General features: G+C 34.4%; 1 protein-coding gene across 1 annotated transcript in view; it reads left to right on the top strand.

Annotated features, from left to right (window-relative positions):
• Positions 1–19,376, top strand: part of LOC136842629 (uncharacterized) — a 1,039,791-nt gene that overhangs the window by 486,627 nt on the left and 533,788 nt on the right. The window lies entirely within an intron of this gene.

Here is a 19,376-nt window from a genome sequence, read left to right as displayed (position 1 = left end):
GGAATCTGCTAAATACTTTCCATTTCTAGCATTGTAAGTCATGTGGCAACTATCATTTTATTCAATTAATATTTGTAAAAACTAGTAACTCTTCAAAGTAAGGAATTCTTTTTTTATATTACTTTTTTATAGAGCGTAGTCTTTGGTAAAACCGTTGGTGACTTTGGATGACGAAACGCCAATCAGTTACATCAAATCAGTCAGTACAAACATCAATCTCCTTACCGACGACGAGTAGTAGTAGTGTTAAAGTAGTTTAGCCAGACCACTGAGCTGACTTTCAGCTCTTATAGGGCTGGCCCGAAGGATTAGGATACAATACCACATAGGCTCACGTTCTCATACTGTAACACATACACACAATAAATACATTTACTCATGCTTCCACACCAAAAAGGTATATTAAAATTCATAATAATTAAGAAACATTTAAAAAATTTAAATTTAAATTCGACAAGTGCTATGTTTTCGTGCTTTTATTATTTACTTATTTTCATGTTTTATCTATCAAACCACAGTTCCTCATGAACAACAAAATCGGAACGACTGAAAATGTAAAAGATTCTGACAAAATTTCATTTATTGATTCATTCCCAAAAGCTGACAGTCGCTGTTGGTCATACTTTGGACGCTCACGTAACACATGTCTGACCGTTACTATCACCCTGCACTCTGAACACTCGGGAGCCGGGCCACTTTGACTGCTCATTGAGTGCCCATGTGTCAGACGAGTATGGCCTATTCTGAGACGTGTTAGAATTACTTGTGCGTGTCTCTCTCTGATATGGTGAACTCCATTTTTTAACATTAGGTTTTTTGTTTCAATCTATTACTTTCAAGGTCTTCATCTCATATATATTGCCATTTATTTATGATGCCCATTTTTATGTATCTTACATAATCAGTAACAGGGATATTAACATTTGATCTTGTCATGTGGGGTGCTTCGTTGGCTGCTTTGTCTGCATCTTTATTTCCTTTGATCCCTACGTGGGCAGGGATCCCACATGTTTCTACATTTTTTCCATTATTGTATACGAAGAGTGCAAAATGCCTTTTTGGGTGTTATTCATTTCAAGTGTCTCTGCTGTTTCTCACATCTATTGCCACAGAGTTAACTGATATCACTAAATGATTAATTTCTCTCCTAACACAAGCTTTTTTCCTTTATGAATTATTCATATGTGAGTTTAAATGTCACTGGAAGCAAACGAGAACCGTATTTCTATTATAGTAATGCAATGTACTTCTAATTATCTTTACCTACACCACAACCCATCATAGCAGATGCCTCCTAATATACTCTCACAATGACAAAATATACACAACGAAAAAAAAAACGACACATTTTTTCCTGAAAGCTTCTGATTTACTTTCCTGAATTCACTCGAACATATACGATGTTTCTCTCAGCAAACACGAAGTCGACTGAAACTACTTCGCCTAAAAGCAGGGAGCTCTTGCCCGATTTCTTGCACTTCCCTCGATTACCCCCGCTTTTGTCGCGCGCGAATATCATCTCTCTCTCTCTGTCAGTCATTCAGATTCTTCTCGGTCTCTTAAGCTTCCTCCTGAACGTGCCTAATGCTTTCCTCCATTTTCTTGGCTTTTTGGAATTGTTTCGATTCTGTTTTCGACACCCAAATCAGCTTTAATTCACATTATGTAACCTTCACTTTTTTTGCAGGTGTGATATTTATGTCTTGATTTTTAAGTGTGTGTGTATACATGTGCATATGTATATGTATGTATATATATACGGATCTGTTATGAGTGTATGTATACATGCATGTATATATGTATATGTATATATATCTATCTATATATAAATAGATAGATAGATAGATAGATAGACAGATAGATAGACAGACAGACAGACAGACAGACAGATAGACAGATAGATAGATAGATAGATATTTATCTGCAGGCCCACCAAGACCATATTTTGTGAAAAAAATTCTCCAAATAAAGGAAAACTAAACTTAACGTTTGTATACAGAATCTGAGTAATATGCTTTAAAATAGGCAAGACTGAATGCAGTCTTAATTTACAAGTTTCACAACTTCCGATTTCAGCGCAATTAATTAAGCCGATTTCACTTAACGCTCAGAAATCTTTCCCAAGCTCAGAATGAACTTGATTGCTTGAGCGAGATTAAAGAAAAATGTCATTCCACGCAGAGTTAATTTTTTGTTACTGGGAATATGACAAAATCCTACAATTACTGAAATTATGTTTCAATTCGTGTTAAATCGCGTCATTCATAATTTCGAATGTTTTCTCTTGTTGACACTGAATAGCTATCAGTCAACTTCATAATTAATTTATTTCAAAACACCTCTGGCCTAATATTCCTATTAAATATTAAGTTTCTTTCTTTGCTAATTCTTTTTATTTACCGATTAGAGCTTGGATACTTTATCTGCAGAGCTTTCAAGTTACAATATTCATTAATATCCTTGGGTTTTAGTTTTCCGAAAAAGAAAAATATTGAGATGGCTTTGTCTGTCCGTTCGCACTTTTTCTGTCCGCCCTAAGATCTTAAAAACTACTGAGGCTAGAGGGTTGGAAATTAGTAGGTTGATCATCTACCTTCCAATCACTAAACATACCAAATTGCAGCCCTCTAACATCAGTAGTTTATAATTTTATTTAAGGTTAAAGTTAGCCATAGGTCGTAGGTCTGGCACTGCTATAGGTACCAACAACACAGGCCACCACCGGGCAGTGGCTGGAAGTTTCATGGACCACGGCTAAAAATTTCATGGGTCGTGGCTGAAAGTTTCATACAGCATCATACGCTGTACAGAAAACTCGATTGCGCCTAAAAAAATTCGGCGCATTTGTTTACTTGTTATATTATCACTTCCTCTACGAACCTGTTTAGTAAAAAAATTACACGTCTCTATCTTTTACATCGTCCATTTTAGAAACCAGTATAAAGGAGAAAGGGCAAATCAGGGACTGTAAACGTCTGCCAATGTGATTGGAATACATACGCCAATAATGCGAAAACACAATTAACAGTTACCCAAAATATCCTGTGTTATTTACGTTTTCTTTCACGTACGACATGAAATTATCATTTATTTCTCAGAGCACAGTAATAGCACATGATGCAATGTAAAAAGAGAGACACACCATGTCTTGAAAATAATGGCTTTTAAAAATATAAGATACAACTTCATTTTGAAATCTGGGCATAATCTGACGTATTCCATACCCCAATCTTTCCCTAATCATTTCTCAAAAACCTTCACCTGTCTCAGCCGAGAAAGACACAGAAGTCCATTTGGCCTTCCGCCTCACCAAAGCTCATCAAGAGCTTTTTACGTAATTGCCTGCTCTCCCCTCAGTGAAAGGGAAAAACCATCCTTACAGCATGAACCACTCACCAATCAGTTCTCTCTTAGTGTCAGTTGACACTCTCAAGCAGCAAAGATTCTTCAGAATGCATTCGTTCATTCCATTTTGTTCGACTCGTCAAAACTAAGTACTGGAAAAAGCAAGTGACGATACCTTATCTTCTCTTTATCCATGAATTTTATTACTCCGTCTCTTTAGTTGATGTGGCGACAATATCATCAACCACACAAGAAAGAAAATCATCAAGCACACAAGAAAGAAAATCAGTCTTCTCACAATGTGTAGCTCATGAAATTTATTGTCGTTAAGTTACCATAAACAAATATCGTCAGTGTCCTGGAAAACACGGATGTTAAAACGTATTAAAATATCATACTTCATTTTATCATGTTCAAGTCGACGGCACAACATGAAGGGGTGGGTGAGGCTTAATAAAAGAAGAAGGTTAATACAAATCAAGGCCAGCCGTGAATTACTGAATTCTAGAGCATATGCAGGGGCTGAATGGTTGTCTAAAAGGAGCAATGTCATCCGCCTTTATTAAGAAGATCTGGGAATGGTGAAAGTTGACTGAAGCAGCAAAGAAACCACTGAGATAACCAAAGAATAATAGAAACCATCTGTTTTGCCTCGATTTCAGGAATCCTAAATTAGATACTAAAATTTAGACATTATAACATGTGTTTCTTGTAGGATAAACAACTAATCTTGCTCTGAATTATTCTTGTCGCTTTAACTGCCAGAGTTAATAAAGAACAGGATAACTGACGAACTCTTCAGCTCACCTTGGCCTGAGGGTTTCGTCAGCTGCCATGTAAGATATTGCCTGTGCGCATTTTCACGTAAAATCTATTCCACATCTTTCCTCGGAGTTTGTGAAGTTGACAGCATACCTTGGTGTGACACATACTTGGAAATATCGCATAAATGCTACGCTCAACGAATTGCCATTTATTTCTTCAAAATATCATCCTTACACTGTTTTCCTTTGAAATACATTGCCACATAGTAATAAAAAAATATCCTTTGATGAATTAACGTTACACCACCCTTTACTATACCAACTACAAATTAAAAAAAAAAACATGTATCCTGAACCTTCCTATCCCAGTTCGACCTTTAAAATCCAATAAAATATATTTGTGAACATATCCAAATCCATTTTCATGAAAGGGTAATGTCTTTCCCCTTTCTAACAGTGTTAGAGTTTCCCCTCGCTATGACTACCCTCGACGGAAGTCTTCGCCTGCATTACTTAAGGAAAATGCTTCGGCACAAGCACGCACTCTGGCTGGGTTGATGGAGGCGTTTCTTATAGAAATAATCCCATAATGCCTTTGGCTATTTTTGTTGAGAAAGAGAAAGGGAGAAAGAAAAAGAAAGACAGAGGAAAAGGGAGAAAGAGCGAGAGAGAGAGATTATTTGATTCCGCAATGCAAGAGAGAGCAACTATTCCAAGAATAGTTGTGAAACAAGCATATACAGAGAGAGAGAGAGAGAGAGAGAGAGAGAGAGAGAGAGAGAGAGAGAGAGAGAGAGAGAGAGTCGTCTTTCATCTAAAGCGCAGAAAGCAATATTTATTATAAAGTAACAAGAAAATAGGACTATTACAAAGGGTTGATGGAGGCGTTTCTTAGAGAAATAACCCCATAATGCTTATGGCTGCTTTTGTTGACAAAGCGTAAGAGAAAAAGAGTAAAAGACAGAAAGAAGGACCTACATAAAAGAGAGAGAGAGAGAGAGAGAGAGAGAGAGAGAGAGAGAGAGAGAGAGAGAGAGAGAGTGTATTTTTATTCAAAGTGCACAATGCAAAGTCTACACAAAAGTACCAAAAAACAGGCCTAAAGTTACAATATCTTTCATCTTGATTCGGGAATATATGATGTTCTATTTTTGTTCAACGGTGTTACGCAGCCATTATTCAGAGATATTTGAAAATAATTCTGAAATTATTTCACCCACATCACTCGAACGTCATCCATGACCCCCTCTCTCTCTCTCTCTCTCTCTCTCTCTCTCTCTCTCTCTCTCTCTCTCTCTCATGTTTATTTTTATGCTAAACGTCGTACGGCAACTACTTCCTGCAAAACTGCGTAGATAAAGAAATTCTTTATTTCTGCTCTATAACATTTTAACTGTACATCAATACTACACAAAATAATATAATCATTCAATCAAATCAACCAGTCTACATGAATGAATTATATATATATATATATATATATATATATATATATATATATATATATATATATATATATATATATATATATATATAAATAGGAGCCCATAAAAACGCCAAAATGTAGAAAGTTATTGCTATATTTCAGAGACCAAACTGTCTCCCTCTACTGGCAAGTATATGGATGAAGTAAGGAATACAGACAGGCTGTATTTATACTAGGAAATCCAGAGGTCAGCCGTTACGTCACTCCTGTTGATAGCTTCTTAATCTTCTTAATCGCTGGTTGGAGGAAGATTTTATCTATAATATCTGAGTTCCATGATCCATTGGATAGATTCATCGTATTTCTTTGTTGCATCAGGGCTGATCCCACCATCTGGATTTTGAACCGACAACTGCTGCTATAAATTATACGAGACGCATTCCAGTTTTTCCTGTGGTTATGGTTATTTATATGGTTAAAAATAGCTGAGCTCTGTTGGTCATAGCTTACTGACCTTTTTATATTGTATTAATCTCGGGGGGTTTTACCAGTAAAACCCATATACGATTTGTCACAGTCGAGGCAAGGTATTTCATATACTGCTGTGCCTTAGGGGACTGGCTTTTGTTGGACGTAAAAGCAAGGACCCACTTATATATATATATATATATATATATATATATATATATATATATATATATATATATATATATATATATATATATATATATATATATATGCATATGTATGTATGTATATATATAATATATATATCTATATATATATACAGTATATATATATATATATATATATATATATATATATATATATATATATATATATAAGTGGGTCCTATAAAAGCAAAAGGGTAAGAATTTCCATGTCTGTGTCAACGTCCTTATCCTGTCCAGGTGTAGGATTTTCATTTTATTGTTGGGTGTCTCTCTAGTCTTGTTTTGCGGGGCACGACAGAATATTGTGTTAGCTTTATGGATCACTTTCTGAATTATATGGTCAGGGTATTTCAAAGATGACAGCTGCCTACGGATTAGTTCAAATTCCTTTTCTAGGAAATCCGGGGAGCAAATCCGTAAGGCTCTTGAGAATAAATTGCTGGCCACGCGATCTTGATAGATCTGTCATGATAACTAAAACAGTGTATGTATGGAAGTGAAAAAGTTGGTTTTCTGTATACGGTAAATTTGCATTCTGTCGTGTCTCTAATTATTAAAACATCAAGGAATTTTGTTGTCTTTTTCCCACTCAACTTTGATGTGATGCTGGGCACTAATACATTTAGTTTTGAAAGAAATTCATTGAAACTGCTCCACCTGTCATCATAAAAAATTAGGATATTATCTACATATCGCATCCACAGCATGTCTTTAGGTTTTATTGCATTTATTATTACAGTTTCAAAATATTCCATGTATAGGTGGTATTTGTGCTTATTTGAATTTGTGACAGAAATCTTCAGAATGTTTAATATGACTGGGAGAAAATGTGCCTAAGAAAGGGGAAAGGAGGCCGGCTAACCACTTAGAAATTTTATAACTGAAATCTCCGGCATATGAGATGATAGGTCTGAATGGAAGATTATTTCATGTGCTGGAGCTTTCAATTATAAAATTTTACAAATTTCTTTTGATATTATAAGATCAAGTTTATACACGCCTTGACTGACATTCATCTTTTGGCCATAACTTTCTTTTATAAAGCTAGATTCAATGATATTCCTTTCCAGCGCATTATTGGAATACTACATCTTTCTTGTCCCTTCCCAGCTGATAGCATGATTGTTCTCACTAACATGTACAAAAATTCCGCTGTTCACCTGTGCATATCTCAAACATTTTTTTATGCTGCTCTATTCTCCTTTCCCGTGCTTTACCGGTTTGACCAATATAAAAGTTGTCACACGACTTACATGGCGTTTTATATACACATCCTTCAGTATTGTTGGAGAAGTTCTTTATAAGTAGGTTTCATTGTTTTATTGTTCTTAAATGCGACATTATCGCCAAAATTCTTAAGGAGGTGGGGGATATCTTTCTTATAATAATTATAATATAGTACAAGCAGATTTTTTGTGTTGCAAGGTTCTTTTTGGTTTTGATACGTAGTCTTTTTTACCGTTTCTAATGCATTGTCTAATACGCTGTCTGAATATTGCAATTTCTTGCCTGTATTACTAATCTTAGCTATTTCCTCATCAATATATTCAGGGCTACAAATCTGTAATGCTCTTAAAAACACAGATGTGAACACTGATTTCTTAACCTTTGTCAATGGCTTGGAAATAAAGTCGAAACTGGTCTCTAATTTTTCACCAGTGGTAATATATAATGATATATAAATATATATATATATATATATATATATATATATATATATATATATATATATATAGATAGATAGATAGACAGATAGATAGATAGATAGATAGATGTAAATTTTTTGCTCACATCAGGACCGAACCCGGGTCTTTCGAGTGACAATCCAGGACGTTAGAAATTCCTCCACATATAAGTTATAAAAGAAGTTGGAACCTGAGTACTATGTATCACAGAAATAAATTTTTCACTTACAACAGGACCGAACCACGGTCTTTCGAGCGAGAGTCCAGGACGTTTCCATGTGTTCATTCCATAAACACACACACACACACACACACACACACACACACACACACACACACACATATATATATATATATATATATATATATATATATATATATATATATATATATATATATATATATATATATATATATATATATATATTATATATATATATATATATATATATATATATATATATATATATATATATATATATATATATATATATATATATATATATTATATATATATATATATATTCATAACACTTTCTCTCCCCTTTTCATTCACTCTTTCATCTTCCCTTCCCTTCTATTTATGGCAGGATATTAACACTTTTGACTTCCGAAAGGACACATAAGTTCTCCAGATAGCTACGTCCCTTCCCTCGGTAATGTCATCGGCATCGAATTTTTATTTTCCTCGTAAAGATTTTTTTTTTTCACTCTAAAAAATATTATTTACTTATATCCTAAAATTTCCTGATTTCTCTCTCGCTCCCTTTCTGTATCTCTCGAGTCCTCAGAATACAAACGAGATGCTTTTTGATGAATATTTTAAGGTGTAATATTGGCATCCTATTTACCTACTCAGTTTAATGTCAATAATATAGCTGCGGTTTCAGATGTCGTGTACACACGCTCACAAACCGAGACACACATACAAAGGAAGGTAACACTTGGTTCCATTCCCTCTAAGCTCCAAACAACGATATAATTTTTTTATATAATATATACAGTATATATATATATATATATATATATATATATATATATATATATATATATATATATATATATATATATATATATATATATACATTATACATATTCATACGTACATACATATATCTATACATATACATTTATATGCATGTATGTAAGTAAACCTCAACAGAAAAAGAGATATATTATTCAGTGAGGCGGAAATGAAAGAACAGTGCAAGCAGAAATGCAGAATTGAGAAGGGCAAAGAGTGATTGCGGATAGTAGAGAAAGCGTTGCAAAAGCGCTTTTATTGTTTTGAATGGGTTCATGGGTGTGCAAAATTCACGGATGGGGTCATACAGGCAGTAGGAAATATTAGTGATGGCAGAGGCAGAAAGAGCAAAATTAGTAAGTGTGGGAAGATGAAATTAGAAGGTTAGTGAGCCACCGCTACCCCAGAATAAAGAAAGACTGCTTGCAGTGCAATTACTTGACAGAAGAAATTATCATGGAGCTTTATATAACAAGGTAAAAAAAAAAGGACAAAGACAGTGAGTGGAAAAGGGAAAGGTCTTTTAAGAATTTATAAAAAAATCTGTTCACATGAAGAAACAGAAGGTAACTTATGGGAAGTAAATGAAAATAGAAAACCTTATGAGTGAATGGAATATATTTGATGCAGATGTAAGATAGTGTTGAGGGTATATGTTCAAGGGCACTAAGAAGTTTTAGGAATAAATTAAGGGGCGTTAGAAGGTGTAGATGGGAGAGTGATTAGTTTCGTGAAAAAAGAGGGTCTGAGACGAGGGTGTATCTTGTCGATATGGCTGTTTGAACTCGTTTTTAATATAACGTCAGATAACTGTTCTCTTTAAAATCCCTCTCACTCTTCATCTTCTTCTCGGCTTTAATCATGCCAAAAGTGTTTACATAACTGTTTCACAACGACTGTACCAAGAAGAAAACTGTGTAAGGCATTACTAGAAAAAATGTAATGTACAGAGTGCAGAAATCAGATATTAAACCTTTTACTCGTATTCACTTAAAACAACGTTTAGCATTATGGAAGGCAGCAAGCCCCAATTACAACCCAGTGATAGAGCCGGAGTCATCTACCAGTTCAACAGCAAGAGAGAAAATTAAGCATCTAACCAACAAATTTACGTTGGACTCAACAGAACACCAGGGTGCAACATTCCCTCGTTTTATTCAAAATCAAAAATTTAGAAGAGTCAATAATTAATACTAAAATAATTTATAAGGTTATACGCCCTTGAAAACCATCACTGAACACCGAACAATGACAGAGCAAATAATAACATAGGTTGAAAGAAGGATTTTGAACCAGAAGGAATTATGAAAGGAAAACAAATAAAATTTCCTGCCAGAGAATATGGTCAAGGAAAACTGAGTTTCACAAAACGAGATAATTGTGGGAGGTAAGGGTTGACCGTACCTGTAAGCTTAGAGAAGATTGAAGGTCAGAGCCCAAGGGTTAGAGAAGTGGATGACAAAAGACGTAAGGTCACCTTCAGCTAAAAAGGTCACAGACAGAAATGTCATTGCTACCAGATCAATCTAGCCTCTTATGTGCAGTCAAAGCCTTTCCAGCAGAATGCATGCAGTAATTTTTAATTGCTGACAACACAGTTTATTATTGCTTCTCTTTTTAGCAACAACCATTTTCTATGTCCACAGCTCCACTGTTCATATTCTGTAAATATTCTCATGCAACTATACATAACTGGTAACGTTGGATATACCTCAGTTTTCACCCACATTTCTTTTCATTCGTCTCTTAGTAGTCTGAGATTTGTAATATAAATTTCCTTCAGTATGCGGGGTTGTGGTATGCATGCATTCTCCTGGAAAGGCTTTGGCTGCATATAAGAGGCTAGACTGATATATATATATATATATATATATATATATATATATATATATATATATATATATATATATATATATATATATATATATATATATATATTATATAAAAGCAAACTACAAAGAAAAACAATGTCAACTCAATAAGCTTACACATTAGAATTAACCATTATTAAACTCTTACATATATAACAAATATAATGCCCAGTTTCCTGCTGCAGGAATGTCTCCGCACCCGCTGACCGATCAACATATACTTAATTTATCAAATGTAATTACGATGAAAGAATATTTTTCGGTCTCCTTTAATCATTAAATCTTTTATCCAACGCGATAACAAAATCATTAGCATACGGTAAAAACATGCAGATCCCGTGATTCACCGTCCCACCAAATTCTGTTTCTTTATTTACTAAGAGCTGTAAATTACAGAGAGAGAGAGAGAGAGAGTAAACATTTACATACTTTCTAATAATTTTTCTAGAAAAAAATTACTACACATAACTTAGAGAGAGAGAGAGAGAGAGAGAGAGAGAGAGAGAGAGAGAGAGAGAGAGAGAGAGAGAGAGAGAGAGAGAGGGACACATTCATTTGCAAACTTTCTAATAATTTTTCTAGAAAAAAAATTACTACACACAACTTAGACAGAGAGAGAGAGAGAGAGAGAGAGAGAGAGAGAGAGAGAGAGAGAGAGAGAGAGAGAGAGGACACATTTATTTACAAACTTTCCAATAATTCTTCTAGAAAAATTACTACACACAACTTAGAGAGAGAGAGAGAGAGAGAGAGAGAGAGAGAGAGAGAGAGAGAGAGAGAGAGAGAGAGAGAGAAAGCACAATTCTCCAAAGTGACACTGTAAGGCTCGTGAACTAAACCTGTCATCTCACATAATAAAAAAAAAAAAAAAAAAAAAAAAAAATATATATATATATATATATATATATATATATATATATATATATATATATATATATATATATATATATATATATATATATATATATATATATATCCCTTTCCATTCGATAAGACTTTGCCAATAAGAAAAGTTCGAGTGAATAGAAACTCCAGTGTGAAATTATTTAATTTTGTTCTGTATTATTCAGGAATAACGGATACCATGCCATAGTTTTCAATCTTACCTCTCCGTAATTCAGTAAAAACACTCAACGAACCATGGTATCTTTTTGGGTTGCTTCGCTATAGTAACTCGAACATGAGCGTAATGTGAACAATATAGCTTTTCATTTTTCTGTTTTAATCTTTCCATACAACTTCGTGAGCACCAAAAACATAAAAAGTGCTAAGTACATCTTCGTTTAACCAGACCACTGAGTTGATTAACAGCTCTCCCAGGGCTGGCCCGAAGGATTAGATTTATTTTACGTGGCTAAGAACCAACTGGTTACCTAGCAACGGGACCTACAGCTTATTGTGGAATCCGAACCATATCATTACAAGAAATGAATTTCTATCACCGAGAATAAATTCCTCTAATTCTTCGCTGGCCGGTCGGAGAGTCGAACGCTGGGCCAACAGCGTGCTAGCCGAGAGCTCTACCCACCCCTCCAACGAAGAACTTACCAAAGACATAACCTCACTGACTGAATAATAAAGCTTGTGAGCATGCGTGTATGTTTCGGCTAGAAAAAGACAGACTCATAGGTAGCAACTAACAATACCAAGTGACGATTTGCTGGAATGGTAGCATAAGCTAATCAAGATTATAAATCAGAAAGGAAACCTATTTCATGATACTAGTATAATTACCCATACGCTGTATCGCGCACATTTTCTTTCACTAAACCTAAGATGCATTTAGAATGCATATCCAAGACTGTGGGTTACGCAAGTTTTCTTACACAAACAGCCGGGACCTGTTCTTCTCTTAAAATACGAAATAATGGTAACAATGAAGTGATAAAAATACCATGAAAACAGATTCAGACTTGGATCCGTAACCTAATGGAATCGGATATCCCTGGAGCTGATGAATCGCTAAGAAAAAAAAATATTTGTTTTTCTTTTCAGTTTTCCAATAATCATGCTTATAGACACTCATATGTATTGGAACACACAGGCAATAAACATTCCACAAAACCTAACCAATATAGGAGAGGTAATTACGGAGAATATGTGAGACTGACTTAACTTGACTACATAAAAGAGTGCAGCAATCCCTGAGTAAGCCAATGAACTATAAAAAAAAAAAAACTCGTAACTTTATCCCCCATGAATCCTCTTTAATCTTACCTTAAATATTTTTATCCTCTGAGGACCTATGAAGTCTTTACTAAAAGTTTAAAGAGCATTTTGAATCCAGTTTAGCTTTGATGACAAAGTTTATGAGGATCAAAATGTATATATTTCATAGAAGCAAGGTATTTTGTTTATCTTTTTCAAAGAAAATTCCGCCAACAGAAATGCAACCGTATGACCTTTGCCACTGAAGACCCAAGCCCTTGTTCATAAAAGTATCACTGTAAAGGAAGTTGTTGTTGTTCTTCATAAACTACTTATGGCTGGTGTAAATTCACTTTAAACGACAGTAAAATATTTTCCTTCAGATAACATGAGAAAGCTGAATACCATAGAGTTAAGCGTACGATAATTATCCTATATTGAAATACCATCCGAACCAGCATTTAGTACCTAGTAAGCTTACTCAGACAAACAAGCAAGGAATAATGGCTTAAGGATAATTGGCGGAAACATTAAGAAGTTTCCCTCCACGCCCTCGGAGACCCACACCAATTCGCCCAGAGTAATAGCATTAAAAACAAACAAATCCGGAGTGACTCGGACTGAGAATCAAAATGAAGATCGAGACGTGTCTGGAAGGTGAGAGGAAGAGATGTAATTAGCACCTGACACCTGCCCTAATCACCAAATGCCAGATGCGTAATTAGGAAGAGCGCCGCGTAAATGGCTACAAGAGAGAAAACTTGTACGCTGTAAACTGCCGAATGAAACGTCGAAATGAAATACGGCGAATTACAGGTGAGAAAAACATGTTTTAAAAAAGTTAAGACCGACAAGGAGGAAAACGTAACAACTAGGAAAAAATTTATTTTGATGCAAACGACATTTCACAATCATCAAAAGGATGGAAGGAATAAAAAAAAAGGGACATTAAAACCATTAAAAAATAACTCTGATGAAAGGGGCCTTTTATTGAAGTAAAAGTAATCATTTTGACGAAAAGTTATAAATAGAAGAAAATTCTCGAAATTAGGAAGAAAAGACAGAGTTAACTGCACGATGTTAAGAGTGGATGTTTCCATAAAACTAACTTTAAAATACTGATAGCGTTAGGGACATAAACAAGGTACAGACATTGCGTTATTTATAAAAACCCTATACATAACTGGACCAAAGAATCTGCGTCATCAAAGTCAAAGGCATGAAAGGCTAATCTACAATTGAATATGGTTTATAAATAAATATACATAAAACGTGAGAGCTTAGAAAATTTACCTTTACTTTACAAAAAACTCACGCGCACACACAACCACGTAGGCACAAATATATGTTCTCTTTGTCCATTGCTTAAGAAGTTCGCCTTATCACCAAGAGTTACCTGTTTGGAATCTGAGCAGGCACTAAGACTTTAATTACGTTCTGTATAATCGCATTAAACCTCTGTGAGCCTAAGAAACGAATTATATATTTAGCAGTCAGTCGAATTGCAGTGGGTGTAAAAGGGCGCAGGTGTACCAATCTAAACCCAAAAGACTCCTAATTGCCGGAAGACTAATTGATGCCTTTTATATGAAAATCTCTATGCTCCGGTACAGGTGACGGGAAATACTTCTGTAAGGGACTTTCCTGTCTGTTACGGAATCATTTTATATCGCTAAAGCGCAAGCTTTTAAGCTACTGTTGGTTACAGAAAAGATTGTAATTGTTAAAACGTGAATCAAAGGATTCTCTTCAAGGCAAAAGGTCAAATTCCCTTTGGGAAAGAAAATATCTCAAAGTGGTTAATGTATGCCTTAGGGAAATGATCAAAGATTTCACCTAATACCACCCATTAGGAAATTCTTACGGAAATAAGCTAAGAACATCCTAAGGGAATGGCTTATGAAATTTTGTTAAGATTAACCTTTGTGCAATGACTAAGATGAGATGGGTAAAACTGTTTTTCGAGAAATGGATAGTCAAGGGCGCCATTAGGGAAACTGCTTTAGCGGGGATTACTAAGGGAAACTGTTGAAGGGTCTTAGCTAACTCCACCCTTAACGAGCTTAGCTAAAATCACACAGGAAAATGCTTCGGGTATCTACAGTAGAACAGAGTAATATTGCGGAATTTTGGAATTTAGCTAAGATCATTCTTGAGCATAAGGCTTAGGAAAGCGAGCCTGGCTCATCCTTTGGGCATTGGATTAGGAAAGTATACAAGACCATCATTAGGGATAAAATTTAGGAAAGAAGGTCCAAGTTTACCCATTTGGAAATCATTCATGGAAGGGACATAAGGTTATTCAGATGGATATGACTAAAAAGAGTAACCTTTAAGAATTGAATTTAGGACTTTAGATCAGATCATCAATAGAGTGGTGGTTTCGGGAAGGTTTCTCTGAAGAGGAAACAGAATGAGTAAAAAGGACTTTAGATCAGATCATCAATAGAGTTGTGGTTTCGGGAAGGTAGCGAAAGGTCCCAGAAAGGCAGGTATGAACTTGCCAATGGAAATACTCTGAAGAGGAAACAGAATGAGTAAAAAGGACTTTAGTCAAAAATAGGAAAATCAATGAAAATACTCTGAAGAGGAAACAGAATTCAAGACAGACTCAACTTGTCGTACTTCTTTACTGATCATCTTAATTATTATGAAGGTTGTTTACTATACTACTTATTTAGACATGATGCGTCTTCAAATATAATTTCGAAGCTGAATCGTTAGTGTAAGTTTCATTCAGCTTAGGCTACGTATTATATGGGATTATCTTTTGTTGGCTGGCATCAATTGTAGGCGATATAAGTCTCTATAAAATTTCAAAGGGCCAGACTCCGTAAGCATCCGAAATAGCTGAGGGTCAACTTTACAGTTGCGCACGCGCGAACACAAACACACACACACACACACATATATGTGTGTGTGTGTGTAAATGAATATCTTTCTAAATTTATCTCAATTTTTCCCCTCTTAATGAAAGCCAATTGTATTTTCAAATGCCACCCGACCCTTGTACCAGGAATATTTATATCTATGTACGCAGACATTTAGGTGAAACTTTCATTAAATTTAACAGCTTGCTTCTTTTGGCTAAAAAATACCTGCACCGCCCACTTGTTCTGAAATGAGGACAGCGAAACAGAGAAACAGCATGAATAAATATAACGGAGGAGGGATATGTAATATATAACAACCATTAAATAAGTTTTCACTATATTGTGGATCAAGGCCTTGCCACAGAATTACTTTACAAAATAAAAAGGGATGATTATCAGGATTTGATCTTTGAGCTCAAATGTTTTAACACTTTTTGTTAGTGGTCCAACGCTCGAACCACCTATCCTGAAGCGAGTTTTACCTTATTCTATATGTAAATGAAAATACGGATTTCACTGAGTGGAGGCTGTATTTCTCTTAAAACCAAAATGGCTATCCACAGATACACAAAACTCACAAAATCTCAAGACTTTCATCAGTTCAACGAATTTTACCCTGGAAATAATCAGACAAAATTACTAATATCTCTGATAACTGGATGTACTCAAGTTAAATGTCGTAGTTTTCTAAGCTACTTGATAATACTGACGCATTTTCAGCTTTAATCCAGTTAACCAGAAATTCGACAGGGGAGAGTCAAGAGGGAATAGACTGAAGCGCCCTAAATAAAATTAGAAACGAGTCACTTCCAGTAACTTAATTTATGGATTAATTACGGGTATTACTTGCTGAATAGTTGCAAAAATGACTGAGGGTGGTTATGATCACCTGAAAAAAGTAAATTTGTATGATAGGGGTTTAAATGTTCATTGCACTAACTTTTCATTAATTCACTGGTTAACAATGCGCCTTTTATGAAGTCACTAATTAAAAAGACAAAAGAGTTAAAATAACAGATATAGCTGGAGTTTAGGCAATATGATTTAATCGGCAGAACAATAAAATTCACCACATAGACTCAGTGATGTAGTATTTGACGTATATTTAATAAATATTATATACATTAAAACCAAATTTCTATACATTAAATATTACTGTTGTTTGATCTTTTCCATCAAGAGTCATTTTCACAGATTCATCATATCCTGTGCAACAATAGTAAAACTTATTTCAGGTTTAATGTAATGGGATGAATATTTATCTGCACTAAAGATAAATTATTTTAGTTTTCATTAAGGGAAACAAAAGAAAGAGAATAAGACTAGCTCAACTATCTTGCTTATGAGTTTTACAATCAGGAACTTTCTCTACCAGATAATACTATTTCGGAATAATTTAAATTTTTATGAACTAAGGTTTGGAATGGCAATTGTGGATCCTTTATTACTGTTCTGAGAAATATCTATTTAGTATTTTTAAAGCATCTAACAAATATCTTATGGGAAAATGGTCTGTGATTCCAGTATGTCGATTACTTTTTTAAGCTTCCCCCACAGAAGACGAACATTTTAATTACGGAAATTAAATTCACAAATTCCTTAAAATTAATGCCCTTCATGAAGAGGAATTTACTATTACTTTCTTAGATGTAATGTATATAGACAGAATAACGGAAAAGAAACTACCGGTTTATATGAAATTTACGAACGTAAGTTTGATTCCCATTTCTATTTTGAAAATAAAACTTTTTAGCTTTCTGAAAAGAAAACTGTTGTGCCAGCTTTGTCTGTCCGTCCGCACTTATTTTCTGTCCGCCCTTAGATCTTAAAAACTACTGAGGCTAGAGGGCTGCAAACTGGTATGTTGATCATCCACCCTCCCAGCATCAAACATACCAAATTGCAGCCCTCTATCCCCAGTAGTTTTTATTTTATTCAAAGTTAGAGTTAGCCACGATCGTGTTTCTGGCAAGGCAACAACACAGGCCACCACGGCCGGCTGAGTTTCATGGGCCGCGGTTCATACAGCATTAAACCGAGACCACCGACAGACAGATCTATTTTCGGTGGCCTTGATTATAAGCTGTACAGAAAACTTGATTGCGCCGAAAAAACTTTGTCGCATTTTTTACTTGTTCAATTTTGTTTATGTTTTTAAGAGCGGTTGAAATATTTGGATGACGAGTTTTCAGAAATGTAATTTTATACTTGTAATCTAAAATACTTCAGAAACTTTCAAAAGAAAACATTATTCACTATGCCAAAATTTGTGAACCTTTCTATTGCTTATGTTTTTATAAATTCAAAAAGGTGATCATATATACGCATACACACAACACACACACACATATATATATATATATGTATATATATATATATATATATATATATATATATATATATATATATATATATATATATATATATATATATATATATATATATATATATATATATATATATATATATATATATATATATATATATATATATATATATATATATATATATATATATATATATATATAAATATATATATAGTCCTCGTGTAGGCTAACCCAGAGACGTAGGAAATTACCTCGTAACTACGCTGTTTCAGAATCTCTTTTCGTTTTTATTTGAACCTTGCTGCCTATTAAATTCTCTCTGAAAGTTGGATATACATTCCAGGACTCATTTCAGAATTCATGAACCAGTTTATGAGGGTCACGTGTATTTCATGGCAAATAAATTTTTGTTTTCTTCCAAATAGTTTAATTGCATGATGATTTTTTTCCCGTGTACAATGGAACATTTTGTTGTTTTGATTAATCCGAAGCTGTGATAACGCCGGTGAATACAGTCTGAATTCTGATATTAAATTAAATGAGAGATGATTAAGCTTTTACTTTAAATATAACATTAGTTCGTGTGTCTCTCTCTAGCAAACACACACACACACACACACACACACACACACACACACACACATATATATATATATATATATATATATATATATATATATATATATATATATATATGTATGTGTGTGTGTGTGTGTGTGTTTGTGTGTATATATATATATACATATATATACATACACATACACACACACACACACATATATATATATATATATATATATATATATAGAGAGAGAGAGAGAGAGAGAGAGAGAGAGAGAGAGAGAGAGAGAGAGAGAGAGAGAGAGAGAGAGACTATTTGAATATTTGTTGAATATGGAGAAGAGTAGAAAAGCAGAGCTGAATAACACAAGAAAGAGATTTTGAGAGAGTTTGTTGAAGTCACTATTGAGGATGACGGGAAGGTAAGTACAAGGTTTCACAGAAAAGCTGTCCAAAGCTATCACTTTCTTGGTTATTTCTTCCCCCTCTTCATAAACTTTGTTTCCATCAACTTATCGTCTTCCTTTTTTCTCCATGACCAAACTATCTCAGAAAACTCTCATCCATCTTTCAACCTGAAGTGACATTGTCTGCATTTCTGTCCATATCTGTACATTTCTCACCTTTCAATCTTCCTTAACCCACCTAATCAATGGAAACAATTTCCACAGCAGTAAC

Source organism: Macrobrachium rosenbergii, chromosome 10 (genome assembly GCF_040412425.1).
Source record: "Macrobrachium rosenbergii isolate ZJJX-2024 chromosome 10, ASM4041242v1, whole genome shotgun sequence".
In the NCBI taxonomy this organism is placed as follows: Eukaryota; Metazoa; Arthropoda; class Malacostraca; order Decapoda; family Palaemonidae; genus Macrobrachium; species Macrobrachium rosenbergii.
The sequence above is the reverse complement of the archived record's forward strand: the minus strand, read 5'-3'. Positions and strand labels throughout refer to the sequence as shown.